Here is a 22502-nt window from a genome sequence, read left to right on the forward strand (position 1 = left end):
GACCTCTTTAGACATTGGTTATGCAGCCTCGTGGGTCATATCTCAACCTGCCTACATTTTTTCCAGATATATCTATCTGATGCAAAGACCTGGTGTTTAGGGCTGGATACACACCAGATGCCACGTTCAGTGTATCTTCCATCATGCTCGACATGACAGAACTCAGCATTCCTGGTGCTCAGGACCTGGGTGCAATGGCACTAGAATGATGGAAGATCATCAGTTCAAAGGCAGCCTGAATTGTATAGTGAGACTGTTTTAGGGTCTCTATTGCTGAGATGCAACACCATGACTAAAAGCTGGGGAGGAAAGCGTTTATCTGTCTTACACTTCCACATGCTAGCCCATCATTGAAGGAAGCCAGGACAGGAATTCAAACAGGGCAGGGACCTGGAGGCAGGAGCTGATGCAGAGGCCATGGAGGGGTGCTGCTTACTGACTCGATCCCCCTGGCTTGCTCAGCCTGGAATTTTACAGAACCCAGGACCACCATCCCAGGAATGGTATCACCCACAATGGTCCCTCCTCCATCAATCACAGTTAAGGAAATGTCCTGAAATCGCCAAATGTTATACTTGTGTCAAGTTGACTTAAAACCATCCAGGACAGAGACTCTGTCAGTCTGTCTGTCTGAATGAATGAATGATAAAAGTTCATCATGCAATGTTGGAGGAAGAAAGGTGGAAACACAAAGATTGTGAATTGGCAGAAATTCTCAGTCAGGCAAGTCTTGTCAACTTTCAAATGGGGATTTCCTCTCTGAACTGGATGCCCTGTGTTCAAGTCTATCCACTCTGGATGTGAGAGGCAGGAGCAGGGAGGGTCTGGAGGCACCCTGCTGCCTGGGCATTACCGACATGGCCCAGCTCGTGTGTGTGGCTCTTTCCCCTGCCTAGGCTTCCTACTCTCCCACACAGGATATGGCATCTGTGCCAGGACACTTTGGGAGCAAGATGACTTCAGTGAATAAAGACTGGGAAGGGTGCAGGGGAGCTAAGTCAACTCACCTATTGCTATTATCATCATGTTATTTTGCGAGAATCAGAGGGTTAAGGAGCTTGCTTCAACAGCGTACATCCAGAAGAGTGTATGTAGCTAGAGTTTTCCTGCCTTGCCCACAGTCAGGACAAATCTCTCTCACCCGCCAGTCCCACAGCTGCTCAGACCCAACCAAGTAAACCCAGAGACTTACATTGCTTACAAACTGTATGGCTGTGGCAGGCTTCTTGCTAACTGGTCTTATAGCTTAAATTAATCCATTTCCATAAATCTATACCTTGCCTCGTGGCTCGTGGCTTACCGGCATCTTCACATGCTGCTTGTCATGGCTGCGGCTGGCAGTGACTCCTTCTGCCTTCCTGTTCTTTCTTTTCTCCTCTCTGTTAGTCCCACCTATACTTCCTGCCTAGCCATGGGCCAATCAGTGTTTTATTTATTGACCAATCAGAGCAATTTGACATACAGACCATCCCACAGCACTTCCCCTTTTAGTGTATGTAAGTGACATTTGTCAGCAAGGTCTTTCCTGGCCGCCCTATTTTAAATAATGATCCTCCTTCCATGCCTGTCAACCCCTAACCTTCCATGTACCTCTTTCTGTCTGCCCTCCTCCAGCAGGGGAGGGTGCAGGGGCAGGAATTTCTGACTAGTTCTTCCCACCAACTCCCTTGGTGCCTGGCACACAGCAGGGACGCAGGAACAATCACTCAAATGAGGAAGGGGCAAATCCCAACCAGTGCCCTCCCCTTCAGTGCCTGACCTTGGGTGATGACCTTGGGTGTGATCCCAATCACAGCCCTCTCTCTAAGCCTCCACTTGCAATAGCCGCCACCACACAGCAACGTCTCAGCAGGAAGCCACACTGGTGTGTACGAGGCCAGCTGCCGGGCAGACCACAGCCAGTTCCCAGCTTGTCCTCCAATCTAGCTGTGTGGCTTAAGGCATGACCCTCTGCCTTCTGCATCCTCCTCTTGGACAGGGAGGTCACTAGGTCTCTTCCATTTTCCTTGGTCCTTCTGGCCTCCACCCTAGAAAACCCAAGAAGGGTTGAATGCCTGGTCTTCCTTCATCTAAATGCAGCCCTGGCAGCAGAGGAAACTGGGAGCAGGCCTCTCTACAAGAAGGGGCCAGTGAGCTCATGGACTGGGATTGACCCTGAGCATGAAGAACACTTGCTGAACCCTTTGAAGCTGGGACAGTCCTTCGGGTGGGGCAGGAATCTGGTGGGAAGAATTTTTCTTATTGGCAAGCATTTCCTTTCCTCTGGCATCCTTTTCCCCTAGGAATTCCCTTCAGCTAAAAGAGAAAAGAAAAAGCAAACAAAGGCCACCGTCTCTGCCCACGGAGGCCTTTTCTCCGACTGTGGGTCCCTGATAAGGGAAGCCGGCTGCCAATGGCAGCATCCTGCGGCAGGACTCTGGCGCTCCTCTGCCAGGCAGGGCCTCGTTGGCTGGTGATTAATGGGCAGCCTCGGGGGTGGGGTGGAGTGTGCTGGATGGCCTTCAGGTAGTGGCTACAAGGTCAACAGTAGGTGAAGTTTGGAACGGGATGAGAATTCAAACTGCCAGCCAAGCATGTAAACTTGCCCAGCGGTGACTAATTTACGTCTCTCTGCCCAGCCCTCCCCTCCCTCTGTTTAGGCACTGCATTCTTATTAACAACTTCCAGACATGTCCAACCCGCGGGGCTGGCTGAGTGCATCCCAGCATAGCTGTGAACTGGGCCCAGCACGTCTGTAGAAGGCATCGCATCAAGCATCAAGACGCTGGACATCCCGGACAGATGAGAGAGCGCCACAGGTGGAGAGCGCCACAGGTGGAGAGCGCCACAGGTGGAGAGCGCCACAGGTGGAGAGCGCCACAGGTGGAGGCGGCTGCTTCCACAACAGACAGCCTGAGAGCCACCACCAGGAACCACAGGGCTTGGGAAGGGGAGAACCAGCTTCCACTAGTTTTCTTTGGACCCCTCCCACAAAAAAATATAATGTAAAAATAAAAACATTTAAAGTTTGGGCGTTTCTTAGACACACAGCCTGGTAGACATTTAAAAGAGAGAAAAAAATAAAACAAGGTGGTGGCAGCACACACCTTTGTTTGTTTGTTTTTTGAGACAGGGTTTCTCTGTGTAACAGCCCTGGCTATCCTGGAACTCTCTCTGTAGACCAGGCTGGCCTACAACTCACTGAGATCCACCTGCCTCTGCCTCCCTAGTACTGGGATTAATGATGTGCGCCACTACCACTTGGCTCTCACACACTTTTAATCCCAGCACTAGGGAGGCAGAGGCAGGTGGATCTCAGTGAGTTTGAGGTCAGCCTGGTCTACAGAGAGAGTTTCAGGACAGCCAGGGCTACACAGAGAAACTCTGTCTTAAAAAAAAAAAAAAAAAAAAAAAAAGAGGTGCATGTTTAGCCCATAGGGAGTGGCACTATTAGGAGGTGTGGTAGGTGTGGCCTTGTTGGAGGAAGTGTGTCACTGTGGAGGCGGGCTTTGAGGTCTCATACATGCTCAAGCTACACCCAGTGTCACAGTTTCCTTATGTTGCCTGCAGATCATGACCTAGAACTCTCAGCTCCTCCAGTACCATGTCTTCCTGCACGCTGCCATGCTTCCTGCCATAACGATAATGGACTAATGTTTTCCTTTGTAAGCGTTGCCATGGTCATGGTGTCTCTGCACAGCAATAGAAACCCTAAGACCCCCCCCCTCTCTCTCGTCTGTCTGTGGTGTATACACACATTCACCAGGGTGTATATGAGTGTGTATGTGTTCATATGGAGGCCAAAGGCTGAAGTCAGCTGTCTTCCTCCATCACTGTTCACCCAGTTTTTGAGGCAGAGTCTCTCACTGAACAGGAAGCTCATCAGTTTGGCCACTCTGGAGGGCCAGTGAACTCAGAGACTCTCCCAGCACTGAGGTTTCAGGTGCTAGCCACTTCCCTATCTTTTTTTTTTTTTTTTTTTTTGGTTTTTTCGAGACAGGGTTTCTCTGTGTAGCTTTGCGCCTTTCCTGGATCTCGCTTTGGAGACCAGGCTGGCCTCGAACTCACAGAGATCTGCCTGCCTCTGCCTCCCGAGTGCTGGGATTAAAGGCGTGCGCCACCACTTCCCTGTCTTTTTACACAGGTGGTAGAATCAGAACTCAGGTCTTCATGTTTACGTGGCAGTATTTTATACCCACTGATCCATTTCCCCAGCCACCCAGATCATCCTCTTTATTCTAAGAGGCTTCTTCTTTGGTGGAGAGCTAGTTGAGACTGAATTCTGCTATGGAGAGTTCTTCTACTCACAGAGGCCACTTGTCACATGTGGCTGCTGTGTCCCTGAGATGTGGCCAACCTGAACTAAGATGAACTAGGAATGCAAAATATGTCCAAGATCTTAAACACTTCATGTGACTTCCCCCAGCAAATAGAAGTGTCCAGTAATCATCTTTACATTTATTCCATAGTAAATGATCATATTTGGGATATAATAGTTCAAATAGAATATACTGCTAAATCTATTTCACAATTTTTAATATGATGAATAGAAAATTTAAAATTATGCATAAAGCTCACATCGTGTTCTGTTGCCTACCACTGGTACAGAACAGAACTCGGTTTTGTTAGAATTCTGAGTCTTTAAATTCAAACCAGGAAGGCCAACATTTTGTCTTGCCCACCTGCCTTGCATACCTTAGAACATATCCTCAGGTTCCAAGATAAGCAACCTCCATACTCTATACTTCACTCAGCTGTTCATTCCAAATGTCATGAGCCAGAAGTCAAAATTAGAGCCTTTATCAGTCCACAGCTCCAAAAGGAGCTGAATTCACATTTTCCTCTTAAGTCAAGATGTGATAGTTCCTCTGGTGGGCACCTGTCCTGTTACAAACTGTACGGTCTCGTTTTGTGTCAACTTGGCACAAGCTAGAGTCATCAGAGAGGAGCCTCAGCTGAGGAAATGCCTCCATGAGAACCAGCTAGCTGTAGGGCATTTTCTCAATTAGTGATCAATGGGGGAGGGACCAACCTACTGTGGGTGGTCCCACCCCTGGGCTGTGGTCCTGGGTTCTATAAGAAAACAGAATGAGCAAGCCAGAAAGCAGCTCCCCTCTATGGCCTCTGCATCAGCTCCTGACTCCAGCCCTGCTTGACTTCCTCTCCTGACTTCCTCCAATGAAGGACTATGATCTGGAAGTGTAAGCCAAATAAAACTCCTCCACCGCAACTTGGTTTTTGGTCATGGTGTTTCACTGAAGCAACAGAAACTCTAAGACAGTTAACCAACACAGTGCTTGGAAAGCCATTGATTAGCAGTTAGATTAGGGATAGCCCTGGTGGGAAGTATTGAAGAATGGCATATCATACTCCCATGTGCTATTATGGCTTCATACTCAAGAGAGATTTCTTCGAGTAGAACTGGAGATTTGAACACCAGCATCAACCCTTACTAGTAACTACAGGCCCTTGAGAAACCCACTTCCCTAGACTGAAGTTTTATCATCCATAAACTGGGCAGGTGGCTGCTGAGAGTCCTTCCATTTTTTTGTAGTGGACTTCAATCATTCCTACTTTCTACATTACCTCTTCATTAAGACAAGCTTCCTGATTTATAATTATAATTAAGTAATGTGGTGGTATTGTGTTCCCCAAAATATTGTGTACCTTAATAAATTTATCTGGGGTCAGAGAACAGACAGCCACTAGATACAAAGGCTAGAAAATGGTGGCACTCACACCTTTAATCCTAGCATTCCAGAGGCAGAAATCCCTCTGGATCTCTGTGAGTTCAAGGCCACATTGGAAACAGCCAAGCATGGTGACACGCCTTTAATCCCAGAAAGCCAGCCTTTAATCCCAGGGAGTGGTGGTAGAAAGTAGAAAGATATATAAGGCGTGAGGACCAGAAACTAGAGGCATTTGGCTGGTTAGGCTTTTGGCTAGTAAGCATGTGGCTGGTTAAGCTTTCAGGCTTTGGAGCAACACAGTACAGCTGAGATTCATTCTGGATGAGGACTCAGAGGCTTCCAGTCTAAGGAAACAGGACCAGCTGAGGAACTGGTGAGGTGAGATAGCTGTGGCTTATTCTGTCTCTCTGATCTACCAGCATGGACTCCAATAACTGGCCTCGGTTTGATTTTATTAAAAAGAACTTTTGAGATTCATGCTACAAAGTAATAACAATAGCTCAGAGATTAAGAGCACTGGCTACTCTTCCAGAGGTCCTGAGTTCAATTCCCAGCAACCACATGGTGGCTCACAACATCTCTAATGAGATCCGGTGCCCTCTTCTGGCCTGCAGTTAGACATACATGCAGAACACTGTATACATAATAAATAAATAAATCTTAAGCAACAACAACAATGGGGCCAGCAAGATGGCTGAGCAGGAACAGGTGCTTGCCATGTTGGAAGGAGAGAACCAACTTTTGCAAATTGTCCTCTGACCTCCACTTGCACACCTTGGTTCACAAATACATGTAATTTAAATATAAAGAAACAATAACAAAAGTTGAGAATATTGTAATAAACTTTCCAACACTGTACAGGAGTTTTCTGTCTAATAAAACTTCTTCTTTAAGTTTGGCATTTGAGATCTAAGCTGCAAGGGTCCTTCACATATACTGCATTATTTTATAGTAAAAGTCATATTTAGTACGTGAACTCACCCCAGCATAGTTGCTTGATAGTATCTCTCAAGACACGAAAAGGTGGTGGATATGGTGGGGAGGCGGTGGATATGGTGGGGATGCGGTGGATATGGTGGGGAGGCGGTGGATATGGTGGGGAGGTGGGTGGATATGGTGGGGAGGCAGTGGATATGGTGGGGAGGTGGTGGATATGGTGGGGAGGCGGTGGATATGGTGGGGAGGTGGTGGATATGGTGGGGAGGCGGTGGATATGGTGGGGAGGTGGTGGATATGGTGGGGAGGTGGTGGATATGGTTTGAGACCATATCCAGTTTGAGTTTGAGACTAGGTTACTCACCTGAGATTCAGGACAGCCCGGTCTACATAGTAGGACCCTGTCTTAAAAAAAAAAAAAAGAAAAGAAAAAGAAAAATGTAAAGATTACCTCCCATGTTCTTGTAGTTTCTTTCTTAGTATCTATCTTAAGGAAATTAGAAAATTGAACAAAAATTTATATGGCCAGCTAATGAACCAGACTGCTTAATACAGCAAATTAATACTAACAATAACTGCTAGGAACTCTATGCAGGTAAGTGTAGCTAGAGTCTTCCTGCCTGGCCCACAGTCAGGACAAATCTCTGTCACCTGTCAGTCCCACAGCCGCTCAGACCCAACCAAGCAAACACAGAGACTTATATTGCTTACAAGCTGTATGGCCGTGGCAGGCTTCTTGCTAACTGTTCTCATAGCTTAAATTAATCCATTTCCACAAATCTATACCCTGCCACGTGGCTCGTGGCTTACTGGCATCTTTTCATGCTGCTTGTCAGGGTGGTGGCTGGCAGTGACTCCTTCTACCTTCCTGTTCTTTTATTTCTCCTCTCTGTTAGTCCCACCTATACTTCCTGCCTAGCCACAGCCAATCAGGTTTTATTTATTGACCAATCAGAGCAACTTGACATACAGACCATCCCACAGCACAGCCAAGTGCAGACCATCTCAGACACCTGCACTCAGGCCCGTGGTCCTAATCATCCTCTATGTGGACCTGCTGGGTAAAGCCACAAGGAACCCAAGAACGGGCTCTCTCAGGACATACAGAACATCCCACAGCACGTTCCCCCCCGCCTTTTTTTTTTTTGAAAAAGGAAGGTTCTAACCTTAACAAAGTAAAATTACATATAATTTGGGAATTTGGGTGTAGCTTCTCTTACTACTTCCTGCTGGAGGGGGGCGCTGTCTCTTATGGGGACACAAAGAAAATTTTAGGATTATGGAGTAGTCCATGAGTCTGTATTGTCTGAGCCAGTTGCCTTCAAACCATTCTGGATGTTGGATCATCTGGGCCATGGTGTCATCGGAGACTTTTCAGGGGGTCTTGGCTGGTTAAACCTGATGTATCTTAATCTGGAACAAATCCATAACCTCTGGCTTTCTGTGGGAACAAAAGCAGAGTCTCCTTTCCAAAGCAACACATCCTTAGACATAAATTTCGAAATTGAAATACCTTTAAAATATACACATTGATTTAACTGAGCAGTCTTTACAATCAAATGTCCTTCTGAGTTAAAAATCCCAAAGGCAATATAATCCAGACTCGCTGTGTGATATTCATCTTTACATGGCTTATTTTTATATTACTTTTACTTTCTCTTTAAAGACTTTATTTTTTTAAAACTTTCTATTTCTTTATATAACTGTCTATGTTCCTTTCCCTCTCTCTTCCAAGCCTATGTACATTTTTACACACACTGTAAAGCATTTAAAGTCTTGTTCCATCTGAATCTGTCTTATTGTGAATCTATTGCTTTAAACTGCAGCATTTGTAAAACTGAAATGGTGCTATGGCTGCTGACTTGGCCCACCTCAGCTTCCCAACATGGTGGTGGTACTTTGCCGCCAGCTCTGGGAGCTATCATGGGTCTATGCTTTTATCCAAGCAGTGTGTAGCCCAGAAACCTTTTTTGTTTTGTACTAGCAAAGGCTAAATCCACCACACAGCTTAATGTGCCACTTGCAGAGGCCTCGTTCCGCCATACGACAGATCGAGCGCACACGCTAGGAACGCACCAGTAGCTCAAACTGGCAGCTGCTGCTCATTTGAGAGAGACAATTAGGAAGCTGTTTTTAGCTCCATTTTAGAATCTTTTCTCAGCTTTTAGGGAGAAACTCTTGCCCCATGTTGGGCGCCAAATGTAGATGTAACCAACCATCTTATTAAATAAGAAACACAGAACCAATGCAAAGAAGAAAGCCAAGAGGTCAGAGCTAAGAGCTAAAACCTTACCCTTCCTCCTGCGGTGGTCCTACCTCTCCAAACCAGAGCTACTTCCTGTGTGTTTGTCTTTTTATAGTGTTTCTGTTCTGCCTTCTCATTGGTTGTAAACCCAACCACATGACCGCCTCATCACGGCCTGTCTGTATAGACCTCCAGGTTTTCTATTGATTGGTATTGAGATTAAAGGCATGTGTATCCAATACTGGCTGTATCCCTGAACACACAGACTTACCTAGCTCTGCCTACCAAGTGCTGGGATTACAAGTGTACGCCACCACTGCCCTGTTTTCCTATGCCTTGCTAATAGCTCTGACCCAACTTTATTTATTAACATACAAATAACATTTGAATACAAATAAAATATCACCATAGGTAAGCGGTTGGATACAGAGACAACACGTAAAGTAATGTTACTACATTAACAATGGTTTGAGAAATTCCTCCTAATACTGTTTTAAAATCAAGATGGAAGAAACATCCTCCAAACGGAACCAGGGACTCTGATGCCTTCCTTAGGACTCTTCAGGCACCTGTACCACTCCCACATCTACTTACTTATATATACATAGATTTCTTTTCAGGTAAAAAGAAAAACAATGACGTGTGAAGGAAACTCCCTGTGCCTTTGTAGCTCTCACAGTGTTGGAGGCAGTTTCCGTTCTCTGGTGAATCCGTAGCCAAGCTGGAGAGCTGGGCAACCCACTTTAGAAAAAGATCCCACACTGAGTAGTTAGTGCCCCAGGAGGCCCCAACTAAATCAAAGGAAGTCTTGGAGGCACGCCTAACGAGGGGATAAGAAAGAACTTTATAATGTCAGGTTTCACCTTTCGGATCATTGATGCAGGGAAGAGCTGGGATGAACTTACAGAGGTGGGGGTGTCGGCTGAAGGGGACCTGGATGTTCATTTGCTTGGCTGTCCTGGCAGAAGATACTGATGGTGGCTGAAGCCATGCATAGTTGTTTCTTAGAGTCCTGGAGGCTTGAAGTCTAAGGCCTGGCAAACCTGGTTCCCAGAAGGGCTTTCTCCTTAGCCCGGAGCCCTTCTTGGTCCCTCTTGCTGTGAGATTCTGTGGTGCTCTCTTTGTATTTGCTGTCTGTGTTTGGATTTGTTGTTTGTTTTTTAATGATTTTTATATATGTTCATGATATATTGTGATCATATACACAACACCCCACTTACTCTCTCAAGCTTCTCCCACTCCACCTGGGGCCCTTCTTTTTTCAACTAGTCTACTTCCTATTTTTATTTTATTTATGTCCCTGTGTGCGTGCGTGTGTACGTGTGTGCATGCGTGTGTGTGTGTGTGTGTGTGTGTGTGTGTGTGTGTGTGTGTGTGTTTGTGTGTATGCGCAGATAGCCACAGCTGCCATATATTCATGATTTCAGCTCTGCCACAGCCAGAGGACACTGCCTCATAGCATACCTCCTCATCTCCAGGTTTACCATCTTTCTGCTCTCTTTTCCGTGAGTGTGGAGGGGGAGATGTAGGTGTCATCTTTAGGGCTCAGCACCCAGCAGCTACATTTGCATTTCTTCTTATGAGGACATCTGCAGATGAGATTAGAACCACCTTGAGAATCCTCCTTTTAATTCTTTAAAATGTCTTTCTCAAATACAGTCACATGGTGATCTACTAGGAGTTAGAGCATCAGTGTGGGGACGTGGGGGAGGAGCTAATGCAGCCTGTAATCCCTAAGTGATCCCTCTGGGGGTGAGCGAGCAGTGCAGGTGGTGAGTCAACCTTTGCCAAAGGTCACCAGATGCTGGGGAGGCACTAAGTCTCTGCTGCTTCCTGACTGCACTCCGGGGTGGCAGATTTGGGCACCTAGATCTGAGGTACTTCCCGAGGGCACAGTGCTTGCCTATGCACAGAAAGCCGTCCTTGGGTTTGATTCTCAGCACCACATAAACTGGGACTGGTGGAGCACCCCTGTAATCCCAGCATTTGGGACACGAGGCAGGAGGAGCAGGAGTTCAGAGTTGTCCATAGCTACCTCAAAGTTCTAGGCAGCCCTGGGATACATAAGACCTGTTTTAAATTTTTTTTAAAGACAGAAAGGAGGAGAGGAGGGGTGACTATAAGGACCTTTGGAAGGGAAGCCAAGGGGTCAAGTCAGAAGAGTCAGAAGGAGATAGACCCTTTGTCTTGCGGAAGCCCTTGAACTTGACCCTGTTGATTTGTGGGGATCCCTGCATGGTCTTGATATCGTGCCCTTGTGGCTTCCCTCATCACTTCTGGTTTTTTTGCTGTGTTTTTGTTTGTTTTGACTCTGGAGGGTAAAATGACTAACATGCGTGAGAGGACTGAGGTGTTGCTGGTTAACACAGAGCATTTAAATAAAGATAATCTTGGCAAACAAGCCTCGGAGTTGAAAGAAAAGATAGCCTTTGTTCTCCAAATAAAAATCCCCAGCACTGAATAAACACAGCGCTGTTTCACTGGGCCTTCAGAGCCAGATCAGGAGACGGGGCCATTGTGCCCACAGTTCTGCTTTGGTTTAGAGCTGTTATCGGGAAGGATGCCTGCCTAGTCCTGTTCCCTTCCAGAAAACCATTAATCCAGAGCCATTTAAATGCAGAAGATGAAGTAACTGGGTCATGCAGAATTTTCTTTTCTGAAATGTGAAGTTCCCATGTTAAGTAGCAGCCTGATTCTTTCTTGACCTTTGACCCCTCTAACACCCCACAGCTTGCCAAGTGCCCTAGGAAAGGACCCACGAGGAAGGCGGTTCCATGGAAGCTCTCCACAGGCAGTGATGGAGCCTGATGTTCTTATTGAAATGGAGATTTTGGGTCAGAGAGCCAAAAGGAAAAAAACAACAACCCACAGAACCAGAAGAAACTCATCAGAATGCAGGTCCCTAAATGGAGAGGGACACTATTTAACTCTTAATTTAAAAGGGAGATGGGACAGCATGCCACTGGCCCCAGAAAACATGGCACCATTCCCCGCTACACTGAATAGGCTGAATCCCTTCTGTCTCTAGACTTGGTCCGTAGTTTGCTCTTCCCGGCGTTTTCCTGTGACCGCTGGCGTTTACCTATCACAGGACGTCCCCTCCTGTCCTGTCCTTTTTGGAACAGGACGCACTTACCCCCCAGTGTTTGCAGACCACGTCTGGCTGTGCTACAGCGGAGTCTTCTTTCTCCCTTTGTCTTCAGAAGACAGGACTGTGGGAAAGGAAACTGCCCAGTCTTAACCATTTGTAGGCTTAGCTGGCCGTTGGTCAAGGTGAAGCTCAGAGCATCCTACGGAGAGCCCTGGAGAGCTGCCATGTGCTCTGGGCCGAGGGTTTGAATTCACACACAGTCCCCCAGTGTGGTGGCATCAATGGCCTTTGGGAAGAGACTGAGTTGTGCTTTAGATAATGACAGTAGAGTCCTCTGGATGGGATCAATGTCCTCATAAAACAGGAAAGAGAAGCCAGCATGTGTCCTCTGCCTCATGAAGACAACAGGAATATGGCTATCTATAAGCAAGGCAGAGGGTCTGAACCACGAGCAGAGTCTGCTTGCCCTTGACCTTGGATGACCCACTAGAACTATGGAAAATGGCCAGCTGATGAGGACTGCCCTCCCAGCACCCTTCCCTCTGAGCTCCCTGGCAAGTCAGGTTGGAGAACCATGAAGACCAAACTTGATGGCTTGCATCAGCTTCCTGCTGGGTCCTTTCAGCTCCAAGGACTCCCCTGGGTCTCTCCGCTATCCCTCAAAAGGACCACAAGCCCTGGCAGCACCACAACACACCCCACACTCCCTCTACTTTCCTCTGCACCTAGCCTCAGCAGAGTTCCACAGGAAGTCCATTTTCCTCCTGTGTGGCCTCCTGGGAGCTGACCTTATCTGCATATTCTGTCAGCATCCACAGTGTGCCAGCTCTCTGAATCTGTGGCTAATTTACTCCCTCCCTGCCCTCCCCATCCCATTTTGTAGCTGGGCAGATATTCCAAGTTAACCACGATATGTTAATTATAAGAGCTTGTCTTGTTCATCTAAATGAAGCCGGGTAAGACCTAATTGCCTGAGCTGGGAGACAGGAGAGTTTGGAGGAGTGACTCGAAATCCTGCCACTGCCAGGATCTTGTCTGCCCTACTCAACAAGCTCATCACATTTCCCCAAAGTGGTTTACACAGTACAGCGAAGTTAGGATAATCACTCTGAAATTAATCTGTATGGAAACCTACGCCAAGCAGCGTGGCATTTCAACTGCAATGAAAACGCCACCTCACTCCTTTTTTTCTTGGTGTTGTCACGTTTCACGGAGCTCAGGTAGGATTCGCTCACAGCTGGCTCGCTCAGGCCTTTTGCCATCCCATAGTCCTTTGAAGACCCAAACACAGCTCTGGCTTGGCAAATGGAATGTACCCCCTGCTTCTCTAGTGTCGGCAGTACTGGGGATTGGAGCCAGGGCCTTGAGCGTGGCAGGCAAGTACTCCACCCAGAGACACCCCTGACCTTTTACTTTCTGTTTTGAGACAAAGTCCCACTAAGTTGCTCAGGCTAGCCCTTGCACTCACTCTGTAGCCCAAGGAGGCTTTGAACTTGCCATTCTCCTGCCTCAGCTTCCCTGATAGCTGGGATTGCAGGCCTGCCCCACCAGGCTCAGCTGGCAAAATGATTTTTGAGTGAGAAGTGAAGTGGGTTCCGTCAGTCAGAGGACTACAGTTGAGAAGCAAAAGCAGAACACAGCCTGATAGAAAAGAAAATCCCGGGCGGGGTCTGATTAACCTGCTTGCAGGACCCTTTCAGGCAACCTGGGGCAGTCCACACTTCCACAGTTCCTCTACAGTCTCGTTCCTTCCCACTGCTACCAAATATCTGACAGAAGCTACGTAAGGGGGAAAGTGTTCACTGTGGCTCACAGTTCAGGGGATACAGTCCATCATGGGGGAGGCATGGAAGTCAGAGCTTGTCACATAGTTTATTCATGTCTTTGGATCAGGAAACAGAGCTCAGGCCAGAAGCCAGGAGAGCACCTTCAAGTCTCACCCCTCAGTGACTCACTTCCTCTGAGCAGACCCCATCTCCTAAAGGTTCCACACCCTCAGGCCAGAGAGGCGGCTCAGCATGTAGATGTGCTTACAGCACTAGTCTGACCACTTGAATTTGATTCCTGGAACCCAGGGCAGAACAGACTTGAGAATGTTGTCCTCTGACCTAGCATGCACATCAAAGCAGGGCGTGTGCACTTCACCTCAACACCACCCACACAACCTCCTAAAACAGCACCACCAACTGGGAGTAAAACGTTCAAGTACATGAGTCTGTGGGAGACATTTCACATCCACTCATAAGAGCCCCCCTCACTGGCCAGTTTAGGGAGAAGCCAGACCTTGGCTATGGCTCCATGCATCACCCCAACCCGTGGCACAGCTGCCTGCTCCCACATTTCTATTCTGGTCTTAACTTTCCTCCCTGTCCCTATCCAATGCTGCCTGGACTAATTGTCATATCGGGCTCTGGGACAAAAAAATTCCCATGAAAATGCTAACAGCTGACCACATAATAGAGCACATGGTGTTCAACTTTATGATTCAGTCCACTGGATCTCCAAGAGTGAATTTCAGATGGTGGTCATGATCTGGTGAGGGACAGCCAGCCCATCTGCACAGCCCCTCATCTGCCTACCTCAAGCCTGCAGCCTTAAGTCTGCACTAGGCCTGCCAGTGATAATGGCTATTATGGGCTGGATGTGAAGTATGAAATGTCTCCCACAGATTCATGTACCTGAAGTTTGTTCCCAGTTCATGGTTCTGTTTTAGAGGTTATGGAGTCTTTATTCAGTTTTTTTTTATTTGTCGTGATTAGTGGCTGGCGGTGTGTGCACGTCCACATGCATGTGTGCACATGTGTGTGTGTGTGTAGAGGCACAAGCATGTCATGGTGTGTATGTGCACATCAGAGAACAACATTAGGGAGTCAGTTCTCCCCTTCAATTGTGGGTTCCAGGGATGAAGCTCGGGTCATCAGCAGGTGGCTGCATCCTTGCCTAATGGATGCACCCTAGGGAGAATCCATTTACTGAAGTCAAGGTACATCTACCAAAGACCTTTGTCTTCCAGTTCTGTGCCTGAGTGGAGACTCCATGACCTGCTTCTACCACCAAGGCAAACCTCTGAGGGAACTGAAGACGTGGGAGACTGGTGTTGGGCATTTGTGGACCATCTGTGATGCCAGGTAAAAGGCCTTCAGATGGGAGCTCTCTGGGGCCACTGATCGGGGTCTCCGCACTGTTTTAGTAACTGAGACAGGATCCCCAGACACGTGGATTGTGCAGGAGATGGCCTTTCATGACAGTGAGGGGATGAGGAGCTGAGCAAAGACAGGTGCCCAGATAAAGCTGAGCTGCGACCTGAAGCCACGGGAGTCTTCTCAAATGGTTGCCATGTCATCCTTCGGAGCAAGAGGGGCTAGCCTTTGTGCCTTCTCGTCGCCTGGCTCATCATCACTTTCCCTGGTGGGGCTGACTTCCTAGGTCACACCATCTTGGGATGAGGGCCTGCCTGGTAAGAGCATCTGGCTAGTTCCTCTAGGGGAGTGCAACATCTGCATGACGCATGTATGCAAACCACCCACATGCTAGCGCTCTGAAGTGGTTGCTCCTAGAAACAGAAATAAACTACAGTCCAATTAGGAAGAGTTTTCCTGGCTTGGAGACAATTCTGGTAAGGAACTTTCCAGTGTGAAAAAGGAGTCTGAGGTTTAAGGTAAATAATGATTTACCAAAAGGCAACTTGACAGTACATGTGAAAACATGGACATAGCACTTTCCTTAAGAATTAGAGAAAAACAGCTGTGTCCAAGCTGGCTGCCTTTAAAACCCCACCCCATAAAGCTCCTCCCGGTAAGAGTCGGCACCAGGCAGACATTTAAATGTTTAGCATCTTCTTGGTTTTGTTACAGCTCTGCCGTGTGCATCTGTTTGCTTCACAGGCTGAGGGAACAGGGTGCAGTTTTATTGATTTCAGATTTACCCATCTGGTTTTTGAGCCCTCGTAGGAATAGGGACAGGGGGTTCAAGCCCTTCAGCACTGAGGTAGGTACCCCTCACTCTGCCCTGAAGCCCCTACATCCAAGAAAATGCTCAAAGAGAATTGGACTGCTGATGGTTTGGGTTTTGTTGGTGGTGGTGGTGGTGGTGGCCTGATTTATGACCCTTCTGGAACATGCAGTGGCCATTCTGCTGTGATATCGAGGCAGCTCAGGAGTTGAGCAGTGACTTGAAGAGCTGAGGGACAGCAGCTGCTTTGTTGGCAAAGAGGGTGGCCCACAGTGAGGTGTGTCAGGGTGGGACCGGGCCATCTAAGAAGCTGAAGCTCACAGCATGAAGCCGGGAAGAAGATAGGCCCGGCCACTGTCATACTGGAGAGCTTGAGCCAAGCCTTCCGCCTCAGCGAACCATGGCGTCTGGTTTCCCTTCGCTTCTTCAGGACTGGTCAGCAGCAGAACGGCATTGATTTCTTCGGCATAACTTTTCTGCTTTTTACTGAAGACTAGGTCTGTGACAGTTGGGCAGCCCAGCCGTTCTGGGAGAGTAAGACTGGGGCTCTTTACCCTTAGCTGTACCGCCAAAGCTCCTCCAGCCCCTGATGACTGGGATCTCTCCATCTCCAGCAGTCAGCCTCTATGGGTGCACTGGCTGCTAGAGACCAGTCAATAAGCGCACGCTCATCCCACTTCTGACACATGACTTTCTCAAAAAGCCAAAAAAAAAAAAAAAAAAAAAAGCAAGCACGCTCGATCACCTCGATCACAAAGGAGTCTCCTCAGCTGAAGTTCACAATCACCCGTCTCATGTAAAAGCGCCTCTAACAGCTACTTTATGTAAGGTCATAAAGTGCTAGCCCTGGGGATCCATGCTTCATGGACTTACGGTCTTCACACCAAGGCAGGCCGGGTTGGTGCCATGAAGAGACTGTGACTCCAGGCTGCTTCACCCAGCCTCACCCACGGGTGCTGAAGGACGCTCTGGGCCCCTCTAGAATCTCTCCAGCACTCTGGAAACCACAGAACTAGTGTAAGCCTCCTGCTACAGGAAGACCTAGACCTAGTTGGGAAAGCCCTCTTATAAGAAGCTCAGCAGTCCCGAGTCCTTCTTGTCACCCACACCGGGGCCGCCAGCCTTCTTGATAGAGGTGTGTCCCCTCTGCAATTATCTCCTCTCCTCTGTCGCTGCTCAGCACTGAATGTAGGCCTGGTTGTCCTTTGCTCTCAGACCTCAGTTCTCTTCAATCCACCACCTCACATCCCCTGTCAGGCCCTGATCCTACCTGTATGTGATCTGGAAGGGAGGCATCCAGACTGCGACAGTCAATGGTTACCTTGTTGAGGCAGAGGACAAGGGCGACTTCCTTTGTTGGATGTTGCTATGTTGTTAAGAGAAATAGAACCCCAGGTTTGGCAAGGAGGCTATAGGCAATGGGCAGCACCACCTTCCAGAGCCATGGTGGTTGTCACAGAGTCTGCAGACAATGAGACAGAAAAATGGCAAAGGATGGCATTGTTTGCCTTGCAAGCTTCTGCATCTATTGCCTTTCAAAGACAGGAAACAGGGCTGTGGCTCCTGGCCCACAGCTTCTTTCTTCTGTCCTTGGCCTCTGCTCTTGGCCTCTGACACTCATAGCAATCCTTTATTTACTGATTTTAGCTGTGGAACATCTTCAGTCTGTCTTCTACCTCTCCCTCTTCCTTTCTCTCCTTCAGTTGCACAGATGAAGCATACATATTATATACACATGTACATGTGCAATCCCACACCAGATCACACACAGAGCACCACTACAGAAACATGGGTATACCCGACACACAGACAGACATGACTACTAACAATTATGTACAATTCCTCCAGTCCTACACAGCTCACACTCATACACTCACATATACACTGACATAGACACACACACACACTCATGCACACAAAACGAAGTCTCTTGGGCAGGTGGTGACCTTGGCAGCTGCAAACAGACTGCTAAGACATGAAACTCCTCAAATGCCTTTGCATGGTGAGTGTGTTGAGTGAGTTGGTCACCGCTGTGTTAGGCCTCTGAAGCTGGACTTAGAGTGCAAACACTGTTCGGGGGCAGCTGGGAGATGGTAACCACGCTGGAGGTTTCCTTGTTTGGTTTGAGAGTTCTTCAGGAGAGATCCAGGGTCTACCACTCGAGCCGAAAGCAGGATGGCAGGTCTTCCGGGTCAAAGGACAAGGGCTAAGGGACGGAGTCTCCGCCACGGCTCTGCTAGAGGTCTGCTGTGTCACAGCAGAGTCAGTCACCTGCCTGAAGCCTTGGCTTCTTATCTCACCCTGCCAGTAACCCAGAAGTCAATTACTGACTGGAAAAAAGTTTACTGACTGGAAAAAAAAAAAAATCTGTGCAGAAAGCTCTTTGTCAGGGTTGAAAAGTAACAAACAGGAAGCTGTGATTTTTTTTAAGGTATGCAAGGAAAGGCATGGTTTAGAGCTCCCTGTCAGTCAGTAGGTTGGGAACGTTTATTGTGGAAACAGTGATTTTACAACCACCTGCCATAGTATTGAGCTGGAAAAAAAAAAAACAAAACCTAAACAGGAAAGGTAGACAAATACAAAGAAAAAGGACAAATACCTAAAATTAGGTCTTGCCATAAAATGTGTAGCATGTGGTAGTTTTCTGATGGCCAGACACAAGGATAATACCACAGAGTTGAACAATGGTTAGTACTCAAAGTCAGGAGTTTCCCATGTGTCAGGAGGATGCGACATAAAGTTTAATATATTCTATTTCAGTTGGAAGGAACATGTGTACGTATGTGTGCGTTAGTTTATAAGGACATTTATGTGAAGGCATTTATTATCTACATACAGATAATATTATATTTATGTTACATCAGCTATATAATTAAGAAAGGCTTTAATATTTGGTTAAGAATGTTCATCTTAAAAAATGCATACAATTTTAAACAAAGCTTTGAGTATTAAACAGGTAAATTCTCATTTATATGGAAACCCTCAGCCATACTTAGCAGGAGTTCCAGATTTCCTCACACATCGTTTATAAACAAGCTCCAAGCTTGCCCCCATGAGTCCACTTTCGCAGCTTTTGAGGGCCTGTCAGCTTGGACCAGGGCTCTAGACTGTCATCCAATGTGTTCACCATCAAACTAGAAACAGTTCGTGGCCTGTCACACACCATCTTAGAGTTTGAGATCAGACATCACAGTGGGTCCACTAAGATACCTTCAGCCTTGGTTTACTTTTTATTTTGAGATGACATTGTCCAGGCAGGCCCTAAAATGTTGATCCCCTGCCTCAGACTCCCAAGAAGCTGGGATTGTAGCCCTGTGCCATCAGATATGGCTTGCTTTAATTGGGTTTTGTTTCGTTGGTGGTGATTTTGTAGTTTTGGTTTTTTAAAAGATATTGGTATGAAGTAGCCATGTGTTGCACATTCCTCTCTCAGGCTCATATCAACTTTGCTCCAGGTGAGTGAGAAATGGGATTCCCAGGAGAAATTGCAATGCTAATGATTACAAGAAGCCTCACTGTTCTAAGTAAAAAAATGTTTCCTTACATGTTGGTGGGCATGTATGAGGTAACCAACCACTTTCTGCTTAGACTTGAGACCTACTCCATAGGAGGGAATTCCTATCTGGTACTGTAAACCTAGTCAAAAGTCAAGGCTGTGGAAGTAATAAGTCCTGGGGAGGAACCTGGTACTATTGTTATGCAAAATCAAGTCAAACTGCCTTCTAAATATCTATGTTTAAATCTGTAGATGAGTGTTGTCAGCTTTGGTCAGAGAGGCTTCTTTTCGAAATGGCAGCAGTTAATAAATACAGAGCCTTCTAACTGGTCAAAGTGCCGAGAATAATTGACTGCCAGATGCTCAGGACATTCAAGTCACCGCCCACTCCAAAACTCAGGAAACATCTGGAATAAGGGCAGAAAGAATGTAGGAGCCGGAGGAGGAGTGCTGGGACTGCTGTCTTCTGGACCTGGCATGGCAGGACCTCACAGCAGCTATAGACCCTTCCCCGCACACAGCGGCTGTCCTCAGACACAGCAGCTGTCCCCGCACACAGCATCTGTCCCTGCACACAGCGGCCGTCCCTGCACACAGCATCTGTCCCTGCACACAGCGGCCGTCCCTGCACACAGCTGTCCCTGCACACAGCGGCCGTCCCTGCACACAGTGGCCGTCCCTGCACACAGCGGCCGTCCCTGCACACAGCGGCTGTCCCTGCACACAGCATCTGTCCCTGCACACAGCATCTGTCCCTGCACACAGCATCTGTCCCCGCACACAGCGGCCGTCCCTGCACACAGCATCTGTCCCTGCACACAGCATCTGTCCCTGCACACAGCATCTGTCCCTGCACACAGCGGCCGTCCCTGCACACAGCATCTGTCCCTGCACACAGCATCTGTCCCTGCACACAGCATCTGTCCCTGCACACAGCAGCTGTCCCTGCACACAGCGGCCGTCCCTGCACACAGCGGCCGTCCCTGCACACAGCATCTGTCCCTGCACACAGCATCTGTCCCTGCACACAGCATCTGTCCCTGCACACAGCATCTGTCCCTGCACACAGCGGCTGTCCCTGCACACAGCATCTGTCCCTGCACACAGCATCTGTCCCTGCACACAGCGGCCGTCCCTGCACACAGCATCTGTCCCTGCACACAGCAGCTGTCCCTGCACACAGCGGCCGTCCCTGCACACAGCGGCCGTCCCTGCACACAGCATCTGTCCCTGCACACAGCATCTGTCCCTGCACACAGCGGCTGTCCCTGCACACAGCATCTGTCCCTGCACACAGCAGCTGTCCCTGCACACAGCGGCCGTCCCTGCACACAGCGGCCGTCCCTGCACACAGCATCTGTCCCTGCACACAGCATCTGTCCCTGCACACAGCATCTGTCCCTGCACACAGCATCTGTCCCTGCACACAGCATCTGTCCCTGCACACAGCATCTGTCCCTGCACACAGCGGCCGTCCCTGCACACAGCATCTGTCCCTGCACACAGCATCTGTCCCTGCACACAGCATCTGTCCCTGCACACAGCATCTGTCCCTGCACACAGCATCTGTCCCTGCACACAGCATCTGTCCCTGCACACAGCTGTCCCTGCACACAGCGGCCGTCCCTGCACACAGCATCTGTCCCTGCACACAGCATCTGTCCCTGCACACAGCTGTCCCTGCACACAGCGGCCGTCCCTGCACACAGCATCTGTCCCTGCACACAGCATCTGTCCCTGCACACAGCATCTGTCCCTGCACACAGCATCTGTCCCTGCACACAGCTGTCCCTGCACACAGCGGCCGTCCCTGCACACAGCATCTGTCCCTGCACACAGCATCTGTCCCTGCACACAGCATCTGTCCCTGCACACAGCAGCTGTCCCTGCACACAGCGGCCGTCCCTGCACACAGCGGCCGTCCCTGCACACAGCATCTGTCCCTGCACACAGCATCTGTCCCTGCACACAGCATCTGTCCCTGCACACAGCATCTGTCCCTGCACACAGCATCTGTCCCTGCACACAGCATCTGTCCCTGCACACAGCTGTCCCTGCACACAGCGGCTGTCCCTGCACACAGCATCTGTCCCTGCACACAGCATCTGTCCCTGCACACAGCGGCTGTCCCTGCACACAGCATCTGTCCCCGCACACAGCTGTCCCTGCACACAGCATCTGTCCCTGCACACAGCGGCTGTCCCTGCACACAGCATCTGTCCCTGCACACAGCTGTCCCTGCACACAGCGGCCGTCCCTGCACACAGATGTCCCTGCACACAGCATCTGTCCCTGCACACAGCGGCTGTCCCTGCACACAGCATCTGTCCCTGCACACAGCGGCTGTCCCTGCACACAGCATCTGTCCCTGCACACAGCATCTGTCCCCGCACACAGCGGCCGTCCCTGCACACATCATCTGTCCCCGCACACAGCGGCTGTCCCTGCACACAGCATCTGTCCCTGCACACATCATCTGTCCCTGCACACAGCATCTGTCCCTGCACACAGCGGCTGTCCCTGCACACAGCGGCCGTCCCTGCACACAGCGGCCGTCCCTGCACACAGCGGCCATCCCTGCACACAGCATCTGTCCCTGCACACAGCATCTGTCCCTGCACACAGCATCTGTCCCCGCACACAGCGGCCGTCCCCGCACACAGCATCTGTCCCTGCACACAGCAGCCGTCTCTGCACACAAGCCCTGCAGCAGCTCAAACCAGTCAACACTGGCTCCAGCACAGGTGGGGGCGGGTTCGTGAGGCCCCACCCTCGGCTGAGGAGCGCTTGGCAGTTGGCAGCTGCTGGGGACAGGGGAGCAGTCTTTCTTCAGAAGTACAGCCACTGATAGGTTGTGCATGGTTCAGTGGGTGGCCTCACGCCCATGTGCACGTGGGCGGTACTAATTGGACTCAGTGGGTTATAAAAAATAAAAAGCGGACAGGAAGGGGTGAGGGGATGTGTTGGGAGGTGTTTGGGGCAGGGGAGTTGGAAGTAGATATGGTTAAGATGCACTGTATACGAATATGAAACCATCAAACAATAGATTTTAAATATTCTTTTTCAAAAAGTGCATGTCAGTCATGAAGCACTCTGCTCAAGTAAATGGATGGT

The 22502-nt window shown here is 48.9% G+C and overlaps 1 protein-coding gene across 1 annotated transcript in view; it reads right to left on the bottom strand.

Moving 5' to 3' along the window:
• Nrap (nebulin related anchoring protein) overlaps positions 1-22161 on the bottom strand; it is a 358082-nt gene extending 335921 nt beyond the window's left edge. The window contains exon 1 of the mRNA XM_076563346.1: positions 22154-22161. The gene's annotated coding sequence lies outside the window, so the exon portion shown is untranslated. The remainder of the gene's footprint in view (positions 1-22153) is intronic.
• Positions 22162-22502: the final 341 nt, after the last annotated feature.

This window comes from Peromyscus maniculatus, chromosome 1, assembly GCF_049852395.1.
Source record: "Peromyscus maniculatus bairdii isolate BWxNUB_F1_BW_parent chromosome 1, HU_Pman_BW_mat_3.1, whole genome shotgun sequence".
NCBI classification, from domain to species: domain Eukaryota; kingdom Metazoa; phylum Chordata; class Mammalia; order Rodentia; family Cricetidae; genus Peromyscus; species Peromyscus maniculatus.